Source organism: Pseudophryne corroboree, chromosome 4 (assembly GCF_028390025.1).
Source record: "Pseudophryne corroboree isolate aPseCor3 chromosome 4, aPseCor3.hap2, whole genome shotgun sequence".
NCBI classification, from domain to species: Eukaryota; Metazoa; Chordata; class Amphibia; order Anura; family Myobatrachidae; genus Pseudophryne; species Pseudophryne corroboree.
Window position 1 is genome coordinate 817,152,489 of NC_086447.1, and position 18,191 is coordinate 817,170,679.

Here is an 18,191-nt window from a genome sequence, read left to right on the forward strand (position 1 = left end):
GCAGGCAGTCCGTCCATCCATAATTGTATTATTATTATAATATATACCACCTAACCGTGGTTTTTTTTTCATTCTTTATACCGTCATAGTGTCATACTAGTTGTTACGAGTATACTACTATCTCTTTATCAACCAGTGTACAGTGCGGTAGTTCACGGCTGTGGCTACCTCTGTGTCGGCAGTCGGCAGGCAGTCCGTCCATCCATAATTGTATTATTATTATAATATATACCACCTAACCGTGGTTTTTTTTTCATTCTTTATACCGTCGTCATAGTGTCATACTAGTTGTTACGAGTATACTACTATCTCTTTATCAACCAGTGTACAGTGCGGTAGTTCACGGCTGTGGCTACCTCTGTGTCGGCAGTCGGCAGGCAGTCCGTCCATCCATAATTGTATTATTATTATAATATATACCACCTAACCGTGGTTTTTTTTTCATTCTTTATACCGTCATAGTGTCATACTAGTTGTTACGAGTATACTACTATCTCTTTATCAACCAGTGTACAGTGCGGTAGTTCACGGCTGTGGCTACCTCTGTGTCGGCAGTCGGCAGGCAGTCCGTCCATCCATAATTGTATTATTATTATAATATATACCACCTAACTGTGGTATTTTTTTTTCTTTCTTTATACCGTCGTCATAGTGTCATACTAGTTGTTACGAGTATACTACTATCTCTTTATCAACCAGTGTACAGTGCGGTAGTTCACGGCTGTGGCTACCTCTGTGTCGGCAGTCGGCAGGCAGTCCGTCCATCCATAATTGTATTATTATTATAATATATACCACCTAACCGTGGTTTTTTTTTCATTCTTTATACCGTCATAGTGTCATACTAGTTGTTACGAGTATACTACTATCTCTTTATCAACCAGTGTACAGTGCGGTAGTTCACGGCTGTGGCTACCTCTGTGTCGGCAGTCGGCAGGCAGTCCGTCCATCCATAATTGTATTATTATTATAATATATACCACCTAACCGTGGTTTTTTTTTCATTCTTTATACCGTCGTCATAGTGTCATACTAGTTGTTACGAGTATACTACTATCTCTTTATCAACCAGTGTACAGTGCGGTAGTTCACGGCTGTGGCTACCTCTGTGTCGGCAGTCGGCAGGCAGTCCGTCCATCCATAATTGTATTATTATTATAATATATACCACCTAACCGTGGTTTTTTTTTCATTCTTTATACCGTCGTCATAGTGTCATACTAGTTGTTACGAGTATACTACTATCTCTTTATCAACCAGTGTACAGTGCGGTAGTTCACGGCTGTGGCTACCTCTGTGTCGGCAGTCGGCAGGCAGTCCGTCCATCCATAATTGTATTATTATTATAATATATACCACCTAACTGTGGTATTTTTTTTTCTTTCTTTATACCGTCGTCATAGTGTCATACTAGTTGTTACGAGTATACTACTATCTCTTTATCAACCAGTGTACAGTGCGGTAGTTCACGGCTGTGGCTACCTCTGTGTCGGCAGTCGGCAGGCAGTCCGTCCATCCATAATTGTATTATTATTATAATATATACCACCTAACCGTGGGTTTTTTTTCATTCTTTATACCGTCGTCATAGTGTCATACTAGTTGTTACGAGTATACTACTATCTCTTTATCAACCAGTGTACAGTGCGGTAGTTCACGGCTGTGGCTACCTCTGTGTCGGCAGTCGGCAGGCAGTCCGTCCATCCATAATTGTATTATTATTATAATATATACCACCTAACCGTGGTTTTTTTTTCATTCTTTATACCGTCGTCATAGTGTCATACTAGTTGTTACGAGTATACTACTATCTCTTTATCAACCAGTGTACAGTGCGGTAGTTCACGGCTGTGGCTACCTCTGTGTCGGCAGTCGGCAGGCAGTCCGTCCATCCATAATTGTATTATTATTATAATATATACCACCTAACCGTGGTTTTTTTTCCATTCTTTATACCGTCGTCATAGTGTCATACTAGTTGTTACGAGTATACTACTATCTCTTTATCAACCAGTGTACAGTGCGGTAGTTCACGGCTGTGGCTACCTCTGTGTCGGCAGTCGGCAGGCAGTCCGTCCATCCATAATTGTATTATTATTATAATATATACCACCTAACCGTGGTTTTTTTATACCACCTAACCGTGGCAGTCCGTCCATAATTGTATACTAGTATCCAATCCATCCATCTCCATTGTTTACCTGAGGTGCCTTTTAGTTCTGCCTATAAAATATGGAGAACAAAAAAGTTGAGGTTCCAAAATTAGGGAAAGATCAAGATCCACTTCCACCTCGTGCTGAAGCTGCTGCCACTAGTCATGGCCGAGACGATGAAATGCCAGCAACGTCGTCTGCCAAGGCCGATGCCCAATGTCATAGTACAGAGCATGTCAAATCCAAAACACCAAATATCAGAAAAAAAAGGACTCCAAAACCTAAACTAAAATTGTCGGAGGAGAAGCGTAAACTTGCCAATATGCCATTTACCACACGGAGTGGCAAGGAACGGCTGAGGCCCTGGCCTATGTTCATGGCTAGTGGTTCAGCTTCACATGAGGATGGAAGCACTCAGCCTCTCGCTAGAAAAATGAAACGACTCAAGCTGGCAAAAGCACAGCAAAGAACTGTGCGTTCTTCGAAATCCCAAATCCACAAGGAGAGTCCAATTGTGTCGGTTGCGATGCCTGACCTTCCCAACACTGGATGTGAAGAGCATGCGCCTTCCACCATTTGCACGCCCCCTGCAAGTGCTGGAAGGAGCACCCGCAGTCCAGTTCCTGATAGTGAGATTGAAGATGTCAGTGTTGAAGTCCACCAGGATGAGGAGGATATGGGTGTTGCTGGCGCTGGGGAGGAAATTGACAAGGAGGATTCTGATGGTGAGGTGGTTTGTTTAAGTCAGGCACCCGGGGAGACACCTGTTGTCCGTGGGACGAATATGGCCGTTGACATGCCAGGTGAAAATACCAAAAAAATCAGCTCTTCGGTGTGGAGGTATTTCACCAGAAATGCGGACAACAGGTGTCAAGCCGTGTGTTCCCTTTGTCAAGCTGTAATAAGTAGGGGTAAGGACGTTAACCACCTCGGAACATCCTCCCTTATACGTCACCTGCAGCGCATTCATAATAAGTCAGTGACAAGTTCAAAAACTTTGGGTGACAGCGGAAGCACTCCACTGACCAGTAAATCCCTTCCTCTTGTAACCAAGCTCACGCAAACCACCCCACCAACTCCCTCAGTGTCAATTTCCTCCTTCCCCAGGAATGCCAATAGTCCTGCAGGCCATGTCACTGGCAATTCTGACGATTCCTCTCCTGCCTGGGATTCCTCCGATGCATCCTTGCGTGTAACGCCTACTGCTGCTGGCGCTGCTGTTGTTGCTGCTGGGAGTCGATGGTCATCCCAGAGAGGAAGTCGTAAGACCACTTTTACTACTTCCACCAAGCAATTGACTGTCCAACAGTCATTTGCGAGGAAGATTAAATATCACAGCAGTCATCCTACTGCAAAGCGGATAACTGAGGCCTTGACATCCTGGGTGGTGAGAAACGTGGTTCCGGTATCCATCATTACTGCAGAGCCAACTAAAGACTTGTTGGAGGTACTGTGTCCCCGGTACCAAATACCATCTAGGTTCCATTTCTCTAGGGTTGCGATACCGAAAATGTACACAGACCTCAGAAAAAGAGTCACCAGTGTCCTAAAAAATGCAGCTGTACCCAATGTCCACTTAACCACGGACATGTGGACAAGTGGAGCAGGGCAGGGTCAGGACTATATGACTGTGACAGCCCACTGGGTAGATGTATGGACTCCCGCCGCAAGAACAGCAGCGGCGGCACCAGTAGCAGCATCTCGCAAACGCCAACTCGTTCCTAGGCAGGCTACGCTTTGTATCACCGGTTTCCAGAATACGCACACAGCTGAAAACCTCTTACGGCAACTGAGGAAGATCATCGCGGAATGGCTTACCCCAATTGGACTCTCCTGTGGATTTGTGGCATCGGACAACGCCAGCAATATTGTGCGTGCATTACATCTGGGCAAATTCCAGCACGTCCCATGTTTTGCACATACCTTGAATTTGGTGGTGCAGAATTTTTTAAAAAACGACAGGGGCGTGCAAGAGATGCTGTCGGTGGCCAGAAAAATTGCGGGACACTTTCGGCGTACAGGCAGCACGTACAGAAGACTGGAGCACCACCAAAAACGCCTGAACCTGCCCTGCCATCATCTGAAGCAGGAGGTGGTAACGAGGTGAAATTCAACCCTCTATATGCTTCAGAGGTTGGAGGAGCAGCAAAAGGCCATTCAAGCCTATACAACTGACCACGATATAGGAGGTGGAATGCACCTGTCTCAAGCGCAGTGGAGAATGATTTCAACGTTGTGCAAGGTTCTGCAACCTTTTGAACTTGCCACACGTGAAGTCAGTTCAGACACTGCCAGCCTGAGTCAGGTCATTCCCCTCATCAGGCTTTTGCAGAAGAAGCTGGAGACATTGAAGGAGGAGCTAAGACAGAGCGATTCCGCTAGGCATGTGGGACTTGTGGATGGAGCCCTTAATTCGCTTAACAAGGATTCACGGGTGGTCAATCTGTTGAAATCAGAGCACTACATTTTGGCCACCGTGCTCGATCCTAGATTTAAAACCTACCTTGGATCTCTCTTTCCGGCGCACACAAGTCTGCTGGGTTTCAAAGACCTGCTGGTGAGAAAATTGTCAAGTCAAGCGGAACGCGACCTGTCAACATCTCCTCCTTCACATTCTCCCGCAACTGGGGCTGCGAGGAAAAGGCTCAGAATTCCGAGCCCACCCGCTGGCGGTGATGCAGGGCAGTCTGGAGCGACTGCTGATGCTGACATCTGGTCCGGACTGAAGGACCTGACAACCATTACGGACATGTCGTCTACTGTCACTGCATATGATTCTATCACCATTGATAGAATGGTGGAGGATTATATGAGTGACCGCATCCAAGTAGGCACGTCACACAGTCCGTACTTATACTGGCAGGAAAAAGAGGCAATTTGGAGGCCCTTGCACAAACTGGCTTTATTCTACCTAAGTTGCCCTCCCACAAGTGTGTACTCCGAAAGAGTGTTTAGTGCCGCCGCTCACCTTGTCAGCAATCGGCGTACGAGGTTACATCCAGAAAATGTGGAGAAGATGATGTTCATTAAAATGAATTATAATCAATTCCTCCGCGGAGACATTGACCAGCAGCAATTGCCTCCACAAAGTACACAGGGAGCTGACATGGTGGATTCCAGTGGGGACGAATTGATAATCTGTGAGGAGGGGGATGTACACGGTGATATATCGGAGGATGATGATGAGGTGGACATCTTGCCTCTGTAGAGCCAGTTTGTGCAAGGAGAGATTAATTGCTTCTTTTTTGGTGGGGGTCCAAACCAACCCGTCATTTCAGTCACAGTCGTGTGGCAGACCCTGTCACTGAAATGATGGGTTGGTTAAAGTGTGCATGTCCTGTTTTGTTTATACAACATAAGGGTGGGTGGGAAGGGCCCAAGGACAATTCCATCTTGCACCTCTTTTTTCTTTTATTTTTCTTTGCGTCATGTGCTGTTTGGGGAGGGTTTTTTGGAAGGGACATCCTGCGTGACACTGCAGTGCCACTCCTAGATGGGCCCGGTGTTTGTGTCGGCCACTAGGGTCGCTTATCTTTCTCACACAGTCAGCTACCTCATTGCGCCTCTTTTTTTCTTTGCGTCATGTGCTGTTTGGGGAGGGTTTTTTGGAAGGGACATCCTGCGTGACACTGCAGTGCCACTCCTAGATGGGCCCGGTGTTTGTGTCGGCCACTAGGGTCGCTTATCTTTCTCACACAGTCAGCTACCTCATTGCGCCTCTTTTTTTCTTTGCGTCATGTGCTGTTTGGGGAGGGTTTTTTGGAAGGGACATCCTGCGTGACACTGCAGTGCCACTCCTAGATGGGCCCGGTGTTTGTGTCGGCCACTAGGGTCGCTAATCTTACTCACACAGCTACCTCATTGCGCCTCTTTTTTTCTTTGCGTCATGTGCTGTTTGGGGAGGGTTTTTTGGAAGGGACATCCTGCGTGACACTGCAGTGCCACTCCTAGATGGGCCCGGTGTTTGTGTCGGCCACTAGGGTCGCTTATCTTTCTCACACAGTCAGCTACCTCATTGCGCCTCTTTTTTTCTTTGCGTCATGTGCTGTTTGGGGAGGGTTTTTTGGAAAGGACATCCTGCGTGACACTGCAGTGCCACTCCTAGATGGGCCCGGTGTTTGTGTCGGCCACTAGGGTCGCTTATCTTTCTCACACAGTCAGCTACCTCATTGCGCCTCTTTTTTTCTTTGCGTCATGTGCTGTTTGGGGAGGGTTTTTTGGAAGGGACATCCTGCATGACACTGCAGTGCCACTCCTAGATGGGCCCGGTGTTTGTGTCGGCCACTAGGGTCGCTAATCTTACTCACACAGCTACCTCATTGCGCCTCTTTTTTTCTTTGCGTCATGTGCTGTTTGGGGAGGGTTTTTTGGAAGGGACATCCTGCGTGACACTGCAGTGCCACTCCTAGATGGGCCCGGTGTTTGTGTCGGCCACTAGGGTCGCTTATCTTACTCACACAGCGACCTCGGTGCAAATTTTAGGACTAAAAATAATATTGTGAGGTGTGATGTGTTCAGAATAGGCTGAAAATGAGTGTAAATTATGTTTTTTGAGGTTAATAATACTTTGGGATCAAAATTACCCCCAAATTCTATGATTTAAGCTGTTTTTTAGGGTTTTTTGAAAAAAACACCCGAATCCAAAACACACCCGAATCCGACAAAAAAAATTCGGTGAGGTTTTGCCAAAACGCGGTCGAACCCAAAACACGGCCGCGGAACCGAACCCAAAACCAAAACACAAAACCCGAAAAATTTCCGGCGCTCATCTCTACTAACCGTGGTTTTTTTTTCTTTCTTTATACATACATACTAGTTACGAGTATACTATCTCTTTATCAACCAGTCTATATTAGCAGCAGACACAGTACAGTGCGGTAGTTCACGGCTGTGGCTACCTCTGTGTCGGCACTCGGCAGCCCGTCCATAATTGTATATACCACCTAACCGTGGTTTTTTTTTCTTTCTTTATACATACATACTAGTTACGAGTATACTATCTCTTTATCAACCAGTCTATATATTAGCAGCAGACACAGTACAGTGCGGTAGTTCACGGCTGTGGCTACCTCTGTGTCGGCACTCGGCAGCCCGTCCATAATTGTATATACCACCTAACCGTGGTTTTTTTTTCTTTCTTTATACATACATACTAGTTACGAGTATACTATCTCTTTATCAACCAGTCTATATATTAGCAGCAGACACAGTACAGTGCGGTAGTTCACGGCTGTGGCTACCTCTGTGTCGGCACTCGGCAGCCCGTCCATAATTGTATATACCACCTAACCGTGGTTTTTTTTTCTTTCTTTATACATACATACTAGTTACGAGTATACTATCTCTTTATCAACCAGTCTATATATTAGCAGCAGACACAGTACAGTGCGGTAGTTCACGGCTGTGGCTACCTCTGTGTCGGCACTCGGCAGCCCGTCCATAATTGTATATACCACCTAACCGTGGTTTTTTTTTCTTTCTTTATACATACATACTAGTTACGAGTATACTATCTCTTTATCAACCAGTCTATATATTAGCAGCAGACACAGTACAGTGCGGTAGTTCACGGCTGTGGCTACCTCTGTGTCGGCACTCGGCAGCCCGTCCATAATTGTATACTAGTATCCAATCCATCCATCTCCATTGTTTACCTGAGGTGCCTTTTAGTTGTGCCTATTAAAATATGGAGAACAAAAATGTTGAGGTTCCAAAATTAGGGAAAGATCAAGATCCACTTCCACCTCGTGCTGAAGCTGCTGCCACTAGTCATGGCCGAGACGATGAAATGCCAGCAACGTCGTCTGCCAAGGCCGATGCCCAATGGCATAGTACAGAGCATGTCAAAACCAAAACACCAAATATCAGTAAAAAAAGGACTCCAAAACCTAAAATAAAATTGTCGGAGGAGAAGCGTAAACTTGCCAATATGCCATTTACCACACGGAGAGGCAAGGAACGGCTGAGGCCCTGGCCTATGTTCATGGCTAGTGGTTCAGCTTCACATGAGGATGGAAGCACTCAGCCTCTCGCTAGAAAACTGAAAAGACTCAAGCTGGCAAAAGCACCGCAAAGAACTGTGCGTTCTTTGAAATCCCAAATCCACAAGGAGAGTCCAATTGTGTCGGTTGCGATGCCTGACCTTCCCAACACTGGACGTGAAGAGCATGCGCCTTCCACCATTTGCACGCCCCCTGCAAGTGCTGGAAGGAGCACCCGCAGTCCAGTTCCTGATAGTCAGATTGAAGATGTCAGTGTTGAAGTACACCAGGATGAGGAGGATATGGGTGTTGCTGGCGCTGGGGAGGAAATTGACCAGGAGGATTCTGATGGTGAGGTGGTTTGTTTAAGTCAGGCACCCGGGGAGACACCTGTTGTCCGTGGGAGGAATATGGCCGTTGACATGCCAGGTGAAAATACCCAAAAAATCAGCTCTTCGGTGTGGAGGTATTTCACCAGAAATGCGGACAACAGGTGTCAAGCCGTGTGTTCCCTTTGTCAAGCTGTAATAAGTAGGGGTAAGGATGTTAACCACCTCGGAACATCCTCCCTTATACGTCACCTGCAGCGCATTCATAATAAGTCAGTGACAAGTTCAAAAACTTTGGGTGACAGCGGAAGCAGTCCACTGACCAGTAAATCCCTTCCTCTTGTAACCAAGCTCACGCAAACCACCCCACCAACTCCCTCAGTGTCAATTTCCTCCTTCCCCAGGAATGCCAATAGTCCTGCAGGCCATGTCACTGGCAATTCTGACGAGTCCTCTCCTGCCTGGGATTCCTCCGATGCATCCTTGCGTGTAACGCCTACTGCTGCTGGCGCTGCTGTTGTTGCCGCTGGGAGTCGATGGTCATCCCAGAGGGGAAGTCGTAAGCCCACTTGTACTACTTCCAGTAAGCAATTGACTGTTCAACAGTCCTTTGCGAGGAAGATGAAATATCACAGCAGTCATCCTACTGCAAAGCGGATAACTGAGTCCTTGACAACTATGTTGGTGTTAGACGTGCGTCCGGTATCCGCCGTTAGTTCACAGGGAACTAGACAATTTATTGAGGCAGTGTGCCCCCGTTACCAAATACCATCTAGGTTCCACTTCTCTAGGCAGGCGATACCGAGAATGTACACGGACGTCAGAAAAAGACTCACCAGTGTCCTAAAAAATGCAGTTGTACCCAATGTCCACTTAACCACGGACATGTGGACAAGTGGAGCAGGGCAGGGTCAGGACTATATGACTGTGACAGCCCACTGGGTAGATGTATGGACTCCCGCCGCAAGAACAGCAGCGGCGGCACCAGTAGCAGCATCTCGCAAACGCCAACTCTTTCCTAGGCAGGCTACGCTTTGTATCACCGCTTTCCAGAATACGCACACAGCTGAAAACCTCTTACGGCAACTGAGGAAGATCATCGCGGAATGGCTTACCCCAATTGGACTCTCCTGTGGATTTGTGGCATCGGACAACGCCAGCAATATTGTGTGTGCATTAAATATGGGCAAATTCCAGCACGTCCCATGTTTTGCACATACCTTGAATTTGGTGGTGCAGAATTTTTTAAAAAACGACAGGGGCGTGCAAGAGATGCTGTCGGTGGCCAGAAAAATTGCGGGACACTTTCGGCGTACAGGCACCACGTACAGAAGACTGGAGCACCACCAAAAACTACTGAACCTGCCCTGCCATCATCTGAAGCAAGAAGTGGTAACGAGGTGGAATTCAACCCTCTATATGCTTCAGAGGTTGGAGGAGCAGCAAAAGGCCATTCAAGCCTATACAATTGAGCACGATATAGTAGGTGGAATGCACCTGTCTCAAGTGCAGTGGAGAATGATTTCAACGTTGTGCAAGGTTCTGATGCCCTTTGAACTTGCCACACGTGAAGTCAGTTCAGACACTGCCAGCCTGAGTCAGGTCATTCCCCTCATCAGGCTTTTGCAGAAGAAGCTGGAGGCATTGAAGAAGGAGCTAAAAGGGAGCGATTCCGCTAGGCATGTGGGACTTGTGGATGCAGCCCTTAATTCGCTTAACAAGGATTCACGGGTGGTCAATCTGTTGAAATCAGAGCACTACATTTTGGCCACCGTGCTCGATCCTAGATTTAAAGCCTACCTTGGATCTCTCTTTCCGGCAGACACAGGTCTGCTGGGGTTGAAAGACCTGCTGGTGACAAAATTGTCAAGTCAAGCGGAACGCGACCTGTCAACATCTCCTCCTTCACATTCTCCCGCAACTGGGGGTGCGAGGAAAAGGCTCAGAATTCCGAGCCCACCCGCTGGCGGTGATGCAGGGCAGTCTGGAGCGACTGCTGATGCTGACATCTGGTCCGGACTGAAGGACCTGACAACCATTACGGACATGTCGTCTACTGTCACTGCATATGATTCTATCACCATTGATAGAATGGTGGAGGATTATATGAGTGACCGCATCCAAGTAGGCACGTCACACAGTCCGTACTTATACTGGCAGGAAAAAGAGGCAATTTGGAGGCCCTTGCACAAACTGGCTTTATTCTACCTAAGTTGCCCTCCCACAAGTGTGTACTCCGAAAGAGTGTTTAGTGCCGCCGCTCACCTTGTCAGCAATCGGCGTACGAGGTTACATCCAGAAAATGTGGAGAAGATGATGTTCATTAAAATGAATTATAATCAATTCCTCCGCGGAGACATTGACCAGCAGCAATTGCCTCCACAAAGTACACAGGGAGCTGACATGGTGGATTCCAGTGGGGACGAATTGATAATCTGTGAGGAGGGGGATGTACACGGTGATATATCGGAGGATGATGATGAGGTGGACATCTTGCCTCTGTAGAGCCAGTTTGTGCAAGGAGAGATTAATTGCTTCTTTTTTGGTGGGGGTCCAAACCAACCCGTCATTTCAGTCACAGTCGTGTGGCAGACCCTGTCACTGAAATGATGGGTTGGTTAAAGTGTGCATGTCCTGTTTTGTTTATACAACATAAGGGTGGGTGGGAAGGGCCCAAGGACAATTCCATCTTGCACCTCTTTTTTCTTTTATTTTTCTTTGCGTCATGTGCTGTTTGGGGAGGGTTTTTTGGAAGGGACATCCTGCGTGACACTGCAGTGCCACTCCTAGATGGGCCCGGTGTTTGTGTCGGCCACTAGGGTCGCTTATCTTTCTCACACAGTCAGCTACCTCATTACGCCTCTTTTTTTCTTTGCGTCATGTGCTGTTTGGGGAGGGTTTTTTGGAAGGGACATCCTGCGTGACACTGCAGTGCCACTCCTAGATGGGCCCGGTGTTTGTGTCGGCCACTAGGGTCGCTTATCTTTCTCACACAGTCAGCTACCTCATTGCGCCTCTTTTTTTCTTTGCGTCATGTGCTGTTTGGGGAGGGTTTTTTGGAAGGGACATCCTGCGTGACACTGCAGTGCCACTCCTAGATGGGCCCGGTGTTTGTGTCGGCCACTAGGGTCGCTAATCTTACTCACACAGCTACCTCATTGCGCCTCTTTTTTTCTTTGCGTCATGTGCTGTTTGGGGAGGGTTTTTTGGAAGGGACATCCTGCGTGACACTGCAGTGCCACTCCTAGATGGGCCCGGTGTTTGTGTCGGCCACTAGGGTCGCTTATCTTTCTCACACAGTCAGCTACCTCATTGCGCCTCTTTTTTTCTTTGCGTCATGTGCTGTTTGGGGAGGTTTTTTTGGAAAGGACATCCTGCGTGACACTGCAGTGCCACTCCTAGATGGGCCCGGTGTTTGTGTCGGCCACTAGGGTCGCTTATCTTTCTCACACAGTCAGCTACCTCATTGCGCCTCTTTTTTTCTTTGCGTCATGTGCTGTTTGGGGAGGGTTTTTTGGAAGGGACATCCTGCATGACACTGCAGTGCCACTCCTAGATGGGCCCGGTGTTTGTGTCGGCCACTAGGGTCGCTAATCTTACTCACACAGCTACCTCATTGCGCCTCTTTTTTTCTTTGCGTCATGTGCTGTTTGGGGAGGGTTTTTTGGAAGGGACATCCTGCGTGACACTGCAGTGCCACTCCTAGATGGGCCCGGTGTTTGTGTCGGCCACTAGGGTCGCTTATCTTACTCACACAGCGACCTCGGTGCAAATTTTAGGACTAAAACTAATATTGTGAGGTGTGATGTGTTCAGAATAGGCTGAAAATGAGTGTAAATTATGTTTTTTGAGGTTAATAATACTTTGGGATCAAAATTACCCCCAAATTCTATGATTTAAGCTGTTTTTTAGGGTTTTTTGAAAAAAACACCCGAATCCAAAACACACCCGAATCCGACAAAAAAAATTCGGTGAGGTTTTGCCAAAACGCGGTCGAACCCAAAACACGGCCGCGGAACCGAACCCAAAACCAAAACACAAAACCCGAAAAATTTCCGGCGCTCATCTCTACTAACCGTGGTTTTTTTTTCTTTCTTTATACATACATACTAGTTACGAGTATACTATCTCTTTATCAACCAGTCTATATTAGCAGCAGACACAGTACAGTGCGGTAGTTCACGGCTGTGGCTACCTCTGTGTCGGCACTCGGCAGCCCGTCCATAATTGTATATACCACCTAACCGTGGTTTTTTTTTCTTTCTTTATACATACATACTAGTTACGAGTATACTATCTCTTTATCAACCAGTCTATATATTAGCAGCAGACACAGTACAGTGCGGTAGTTCACGGCTGTGGCTACCTCTGTGTCGGCACTCGGCAGCCCGTCCATAATTGTATATACCACCTAACCGTGGTTTTTTTTTCTTTCTTTATACATACATACTAGTTACGAGTATACTATCTCTTTATCAACCAGTCTATATATTAGCAGCAGACACAGTACAGTGCGGTAGTTCACGGCTGTGGCTACCTCTGTGTCGGCACTCGGCAGCCCGTCCATAATTGTATATACCACCTAACCGTGGTTTTTTTTTCTTTCTTTATACATACATACTAGTTACGAGTATACTATCTCTTTATCAACCAGTCTATATATTAGCAGCAGACACAGTACAGTGCGGTAGTTCACGGCTGTGGCTACCTCTGTGTCGGCACTCGGCAGCCCATCCATAATTGTATATACCACCTAACCGTGGTTTTTTTTTCTTTCTTTATACATACATACTAGTTACGAGTATACTATCTCTTTATCAACCAGTCTATATATTAGCAGCAGAACCAGTACAGTGCGGTAGTTCACGGCTGTGGCTACCTCTGTGTCGGCACTCGGCAGCCCGTCCATAATTGTATACTAGTATCCAATCCATCCATCTCCATTGTTTACCTGAGGTGCCTTTTAGTTGTGCCTATTAAAATATGGAGAACAAAAATGTTGAGGTTCCAAAATTAGGGAAAGATCAAGATCCACTTCCACCTCGTGCTGAAGCTGCTGCCACTAGTCATGGCCGAGACGATGAAATGCCAGCAACGTCGTCTGCCAAGGCCGATGCCCAATGGCATAGTACAGAGCATGTCAAAACCAAAACACCAAATATCAGTAAAAAAAGGACTCCAAAACCTAAAATAAAATTGTCGGAGGAGAAGCGTAAACTTGCCAATATGCCATTTACCACACGGAGAGGCAAGGAACGGCTGAGGCCCTGGCCTATGTTCATGGCTAGTGGTTCAGCTTCACATGAGGATGGAAGCACTCAGCCTCTCGCTAGAAAACTGAAAAGACTCAAGCTGGCAAAAGCACCGCAAAGAACTGTGCGTTCTTTGAAATCCCAAATCCACAAGGAGAGTCCAATTGTGTCGGTTGCGATGCCTGACCTTCCCAACACTGGACGTGAAGAGCATGCGCCTTCCACCATTTGCACGCCCCCTGCAAGTGCTGGAAGGAGCACCCGCAGTCCAGTTCCTGATAGTCAGATTGAAGATGTCAGTGTTGAAGTACACCAGGATGAGGAGGATATGGGTGTTGCTGGCGCTGGGGAGGAAATTGACCAGGAGGATTCTGATGGTGAGGTGGTTTGTTTAAGTCAGGCACCCGGGGAGACACCTGTTGTCCGTGGGAGGAATATGGCCGTTGACATGCCAGGTGAAAATACCCAAAAAATCAGCTCTTCGGTGTGGAGGTATTTCACCAGAAATGCGGACAACAGGTGTCAAGCCGTGTGTTCCCTTTGTCAAGCTGTAATAAGTAGGGGTAAGGATGTTAACCACCTCGGAACATCCTCCCTTATACGTCACCTGCAGCGCATTCATAATAAGTCAGTGACAAGTTCAAAAACTTTGGGTGACAGCGGAAGCAGTCCACTGACCAGTAAATCCCTTCCTCTTGTAACCAAGCTCACGCAAACCACCCCACCAACTCCCTCAGTGTCAATTTCCTCCTTCCCCAGGAATGCCAATAGTCCTGCAGGCCATGTCACTGGCAATTCTGACGAGTCCTCTCCTGCCTGGGATTCCTCCGATGCATCCTTGCGTGTAACGCCTACTGCTGCTGGCGCTGCTGTTGTTGCCGCTGGGAGTCGATGGTCATCCCAGAGGGGAAGTCGTAAGCCCACTTGTACTACTTCCAGTAAGCAATTGACTGTTCAACAGTCCTTTGCGAGGAAGATGAAATATCACAGCAGTCATCCTACTGCAAAGCGGATAACTGAGTCCTTGACAACTATGTTGGTGTTAGACGTGCGTCCGGTATCCGCCGTTAGTTCACAGGGAACTAGACAATTTATTGAGGCAGTGTGCCCCCGTTACCAAATACCATCTAGGTTCCACTTCTCTAGGCAGGCGATACCGAGAATGTACACGGACGTCAGAAAAAGACTCACCAGTGTCCTAAAAAATGCAGTTGTACCCAATGTCCACTTAACCACGGACATGTGGACAAGTGGAGCAGGGCAGGGTCAGGACTATATGACTGTGACAGCCCACTGGGTAGATGTATGGACTCCCGCCGCAAGAACAGCAGCGGCGGCACCAGTAGCAGCATCTCGCAAACGCCAACTCTTTCCTAGGCAGGCTACGCTTTGTATCACCGCTTTCCAGAATACGCACACAGCTGAAAACCTCTTACGGCAACTGAGGAAGATCATCGCGGAATGGCTTACCCCAATTGGACTCTCCTGTGGATTTGTGGCATCGGACAACGCCAGCAATATTGTGTGTGCATTAAATATGGGCAAATTCCAGCACGTCCCATGTTTTGCACATACCTTGAATTTGGTGGTGCAGAATTTTTTAAAAAACGACAGGGGCGTGCAAGAGATGCTGTCGGTGGCCAGAAAAATTGCGGGACACTTTCGGCGTACAGGCACCACGTACAGAAGACTGGAGCACCACCAAAAACTACTGAACCTGCCCTGCCATCATCTGAAGCAAGAAGTGGTAACGAGGTGGAATTCAACCCTCTATATGCTTCAGAGGTTGGAGGAGCAGCAAAAGGCCATTCAAGCCTATACAATTGAGCACGATATAGTAGGTGGAATGCACCTGTCTCAAGTGCAGTGGAGAATGATTTCAACGTTGTGCAAGGTTCTGATGCCCTTTGAACTTGCCACACGTGAAGTCAGTTCAGACACTGCCAGCCTGAGTCAGGTCATTCCCCTCATCAGGCTTTTGCAGAAGAAGCTGGAGGCATTGAAGAAGGAGCTAAAAGGGAGCGATTCCGCTAGGCATGTGGGACTTGTGGATGCAGCCCTTAATTCGCTTAACAAGGATTCACGGGTGGTCAATCTGTTGAAATCAGAGCACTACATTTTGGCCACCGTGCTCGATCCTAGATTTAAAGCCTACCTTGGATCTCTCTTTCCGGCAGACACAGGTCTGCTGGGGTTGAAAGACCTGCTGGTGACAAAATTGTCAAGTCAAGCGGAACGCGACCTGTCAACATCTCCTCCTTCACATTCTCCCGCAACTGGGGGTGCGAGGAAAAGGCTCAGAATTCCGAGCCCACCCGCTGGCGGTGATGCAGGGCAGTCTGGAGCGACTGCTGATGCTGACATCTGGTCCGGACTGAAGGACCTGACAACGATTACGGACATGTCGTCTACTGTCACTGCATATGATTCTCTCAACATTGATAGAATGGTGGAGGATTATATGAGTGACCGCATCCAAGTAGGCACGTCACACAGTCCGTACTTATACTGGCAGGAAAAAGAGGCAATTTGGAGGCCCTTGCACAAACTGGCTTTATTCTACCTAAGTTGCCCTCCCACAAGTGTGTACTCCGAAAGAGTGTTTAGTGCCGCCGCTCACCTTGTCAGCAATCGGCGTACGAGGTTACATCCAGAAAATGTGGAGAAGATGATGTTCATTAAAATGAATTATAATCAATTCCTCCGCGGAGACATTGACCAGCAGCAATTGCCTCCACAAAGTACACAGGGAGCTGAGATGGTGGATTCCAGTGGGGACGAATTGATAATCTGTGAGGAGGGGGATGTACACGGTGATATATCGGAGGGTGAAGATGAGGTGGACATCTTGCCTCTGTAGAGCCAGTTTGTGCAAGGAGAGATTAATTGCTTCTTTTTTGGGGGGGGTCCAAACCAACCCGTCATATCAGTCACAGTCGTGTGGCAGACCCTGTCACTGAAATGATGGGTTGGTTAAAGTGTGCATGTCCTGTTTTGTTTATACAACATAAGGGTGGGTGGGAGGGCCCAAGGACAATTCCATCTTGCACCTCTTTTTTCTTTTCTTTTTCTTTGCATCATGTGCTGATTGGGGAGGGTTTTTTGGAAGGGACATCCTGCGTGACACTGCAGTGCCACTCCTAGATGGGCCCGGTGTTTGTGTCGGCCACTAGGGTCGCTAATCTTACTCACACAGTCAGCTACCTCATTGCGCCTCTTTTTTTCTTTGCGTCATGTGCTGTTTGGGGAGGGTTTTTTGGAAGGGACATCCTGCGTGACACTGCAGTGCCACTCCTAGATGGGCCCGGTGTTTGTGTCGGCCACTAGGGTCGCTAATCTTACTCACACAGCTACCTCATTGCGCCTCTTTTTTTCTTTGCGTCATGTGCTGTTTGGGGAGGGTTTTTTGGAAGGGACATCCTGCGTGACACTGCAGTGCCACTCCTAGATGGGCCCGGTGTTTGTGTCGGCCACTAGGGTCGCTAATCTTACTCACACAGCTACCTCATTGCGCCTCTTTTTTTCTTTGCGTCATGTGCTGTTTGGGGAGGGTTTTTTGGAAGGGACATCCTGCGTGACACTGCAGTGCCACTCCTAGATGGGCCCGGTGTTTGTGTCGGCCACTAGGGTCGCTAATCTTACTCACACAGCTACCTCATTGCGCCTCTTTTTTTCTTTGCGTCATGTGCTGTTTGGGGAGGGTTTTTTGGAAGGGACATCCTGCGTGACACTGCAGTGCCACTCCTAGATGGGCCCGGTGTTTGTGTCGGCCACTAGGGTCGCTAATCTTACTCACACAGCTACCTCATTGCGCCTCTTTTTTTCTTTGCGTCATGTGCTGTTTGGGGAGGGTTTTTTGGAAGGGACATCCTGCGTGACACTGCAGTGCCACTCCTAGATGGGCCCGGTGTTTGTGTCGGCCACTAGGGTCGCTAATCTTACTCACACAGCTACCTCATTGCGCCTCTTTTTTTCTTTGCGTCATGTGCTGTTTGGGGAGGGTTTTTTGGAAGGGACATCCTGCGTGACACTGCAGTGCCACTCCTAGATGGGCCCGGTGTTTGTGTCGGCCACTAGGGTCGCTTATCTTACTCACACAGCGACCTCGGTGCAAATTTTAGGACTAAAAATAATATTGTGAGGTGTGAGGTATTCAGAATAGACTGAAAATGAGTGTAAATTATGGTTTTTGAGGTTAATAATACTTTGGGATCAAAATGACCCCCAAATTCTATGATTTAAGCTGTTTTTTAGTGTTTTTTGAAAATAACACCCGAATCCAAAACACACCCGAATCCGACAAAAAAAATTCGGTGAGGTTTTGCCAAAACGCGTTCGAACCCAAAACACGGCCGCGGAACCGAACCCAAAACCAAAACACAAAACCCGAAAAATTTCAGGCGCTCATCTCTAGTTTTTACCCTCACTCACAGTTCCACAGTTCTTTGTCTACGACCACGTTCTCAAGTCACCGTT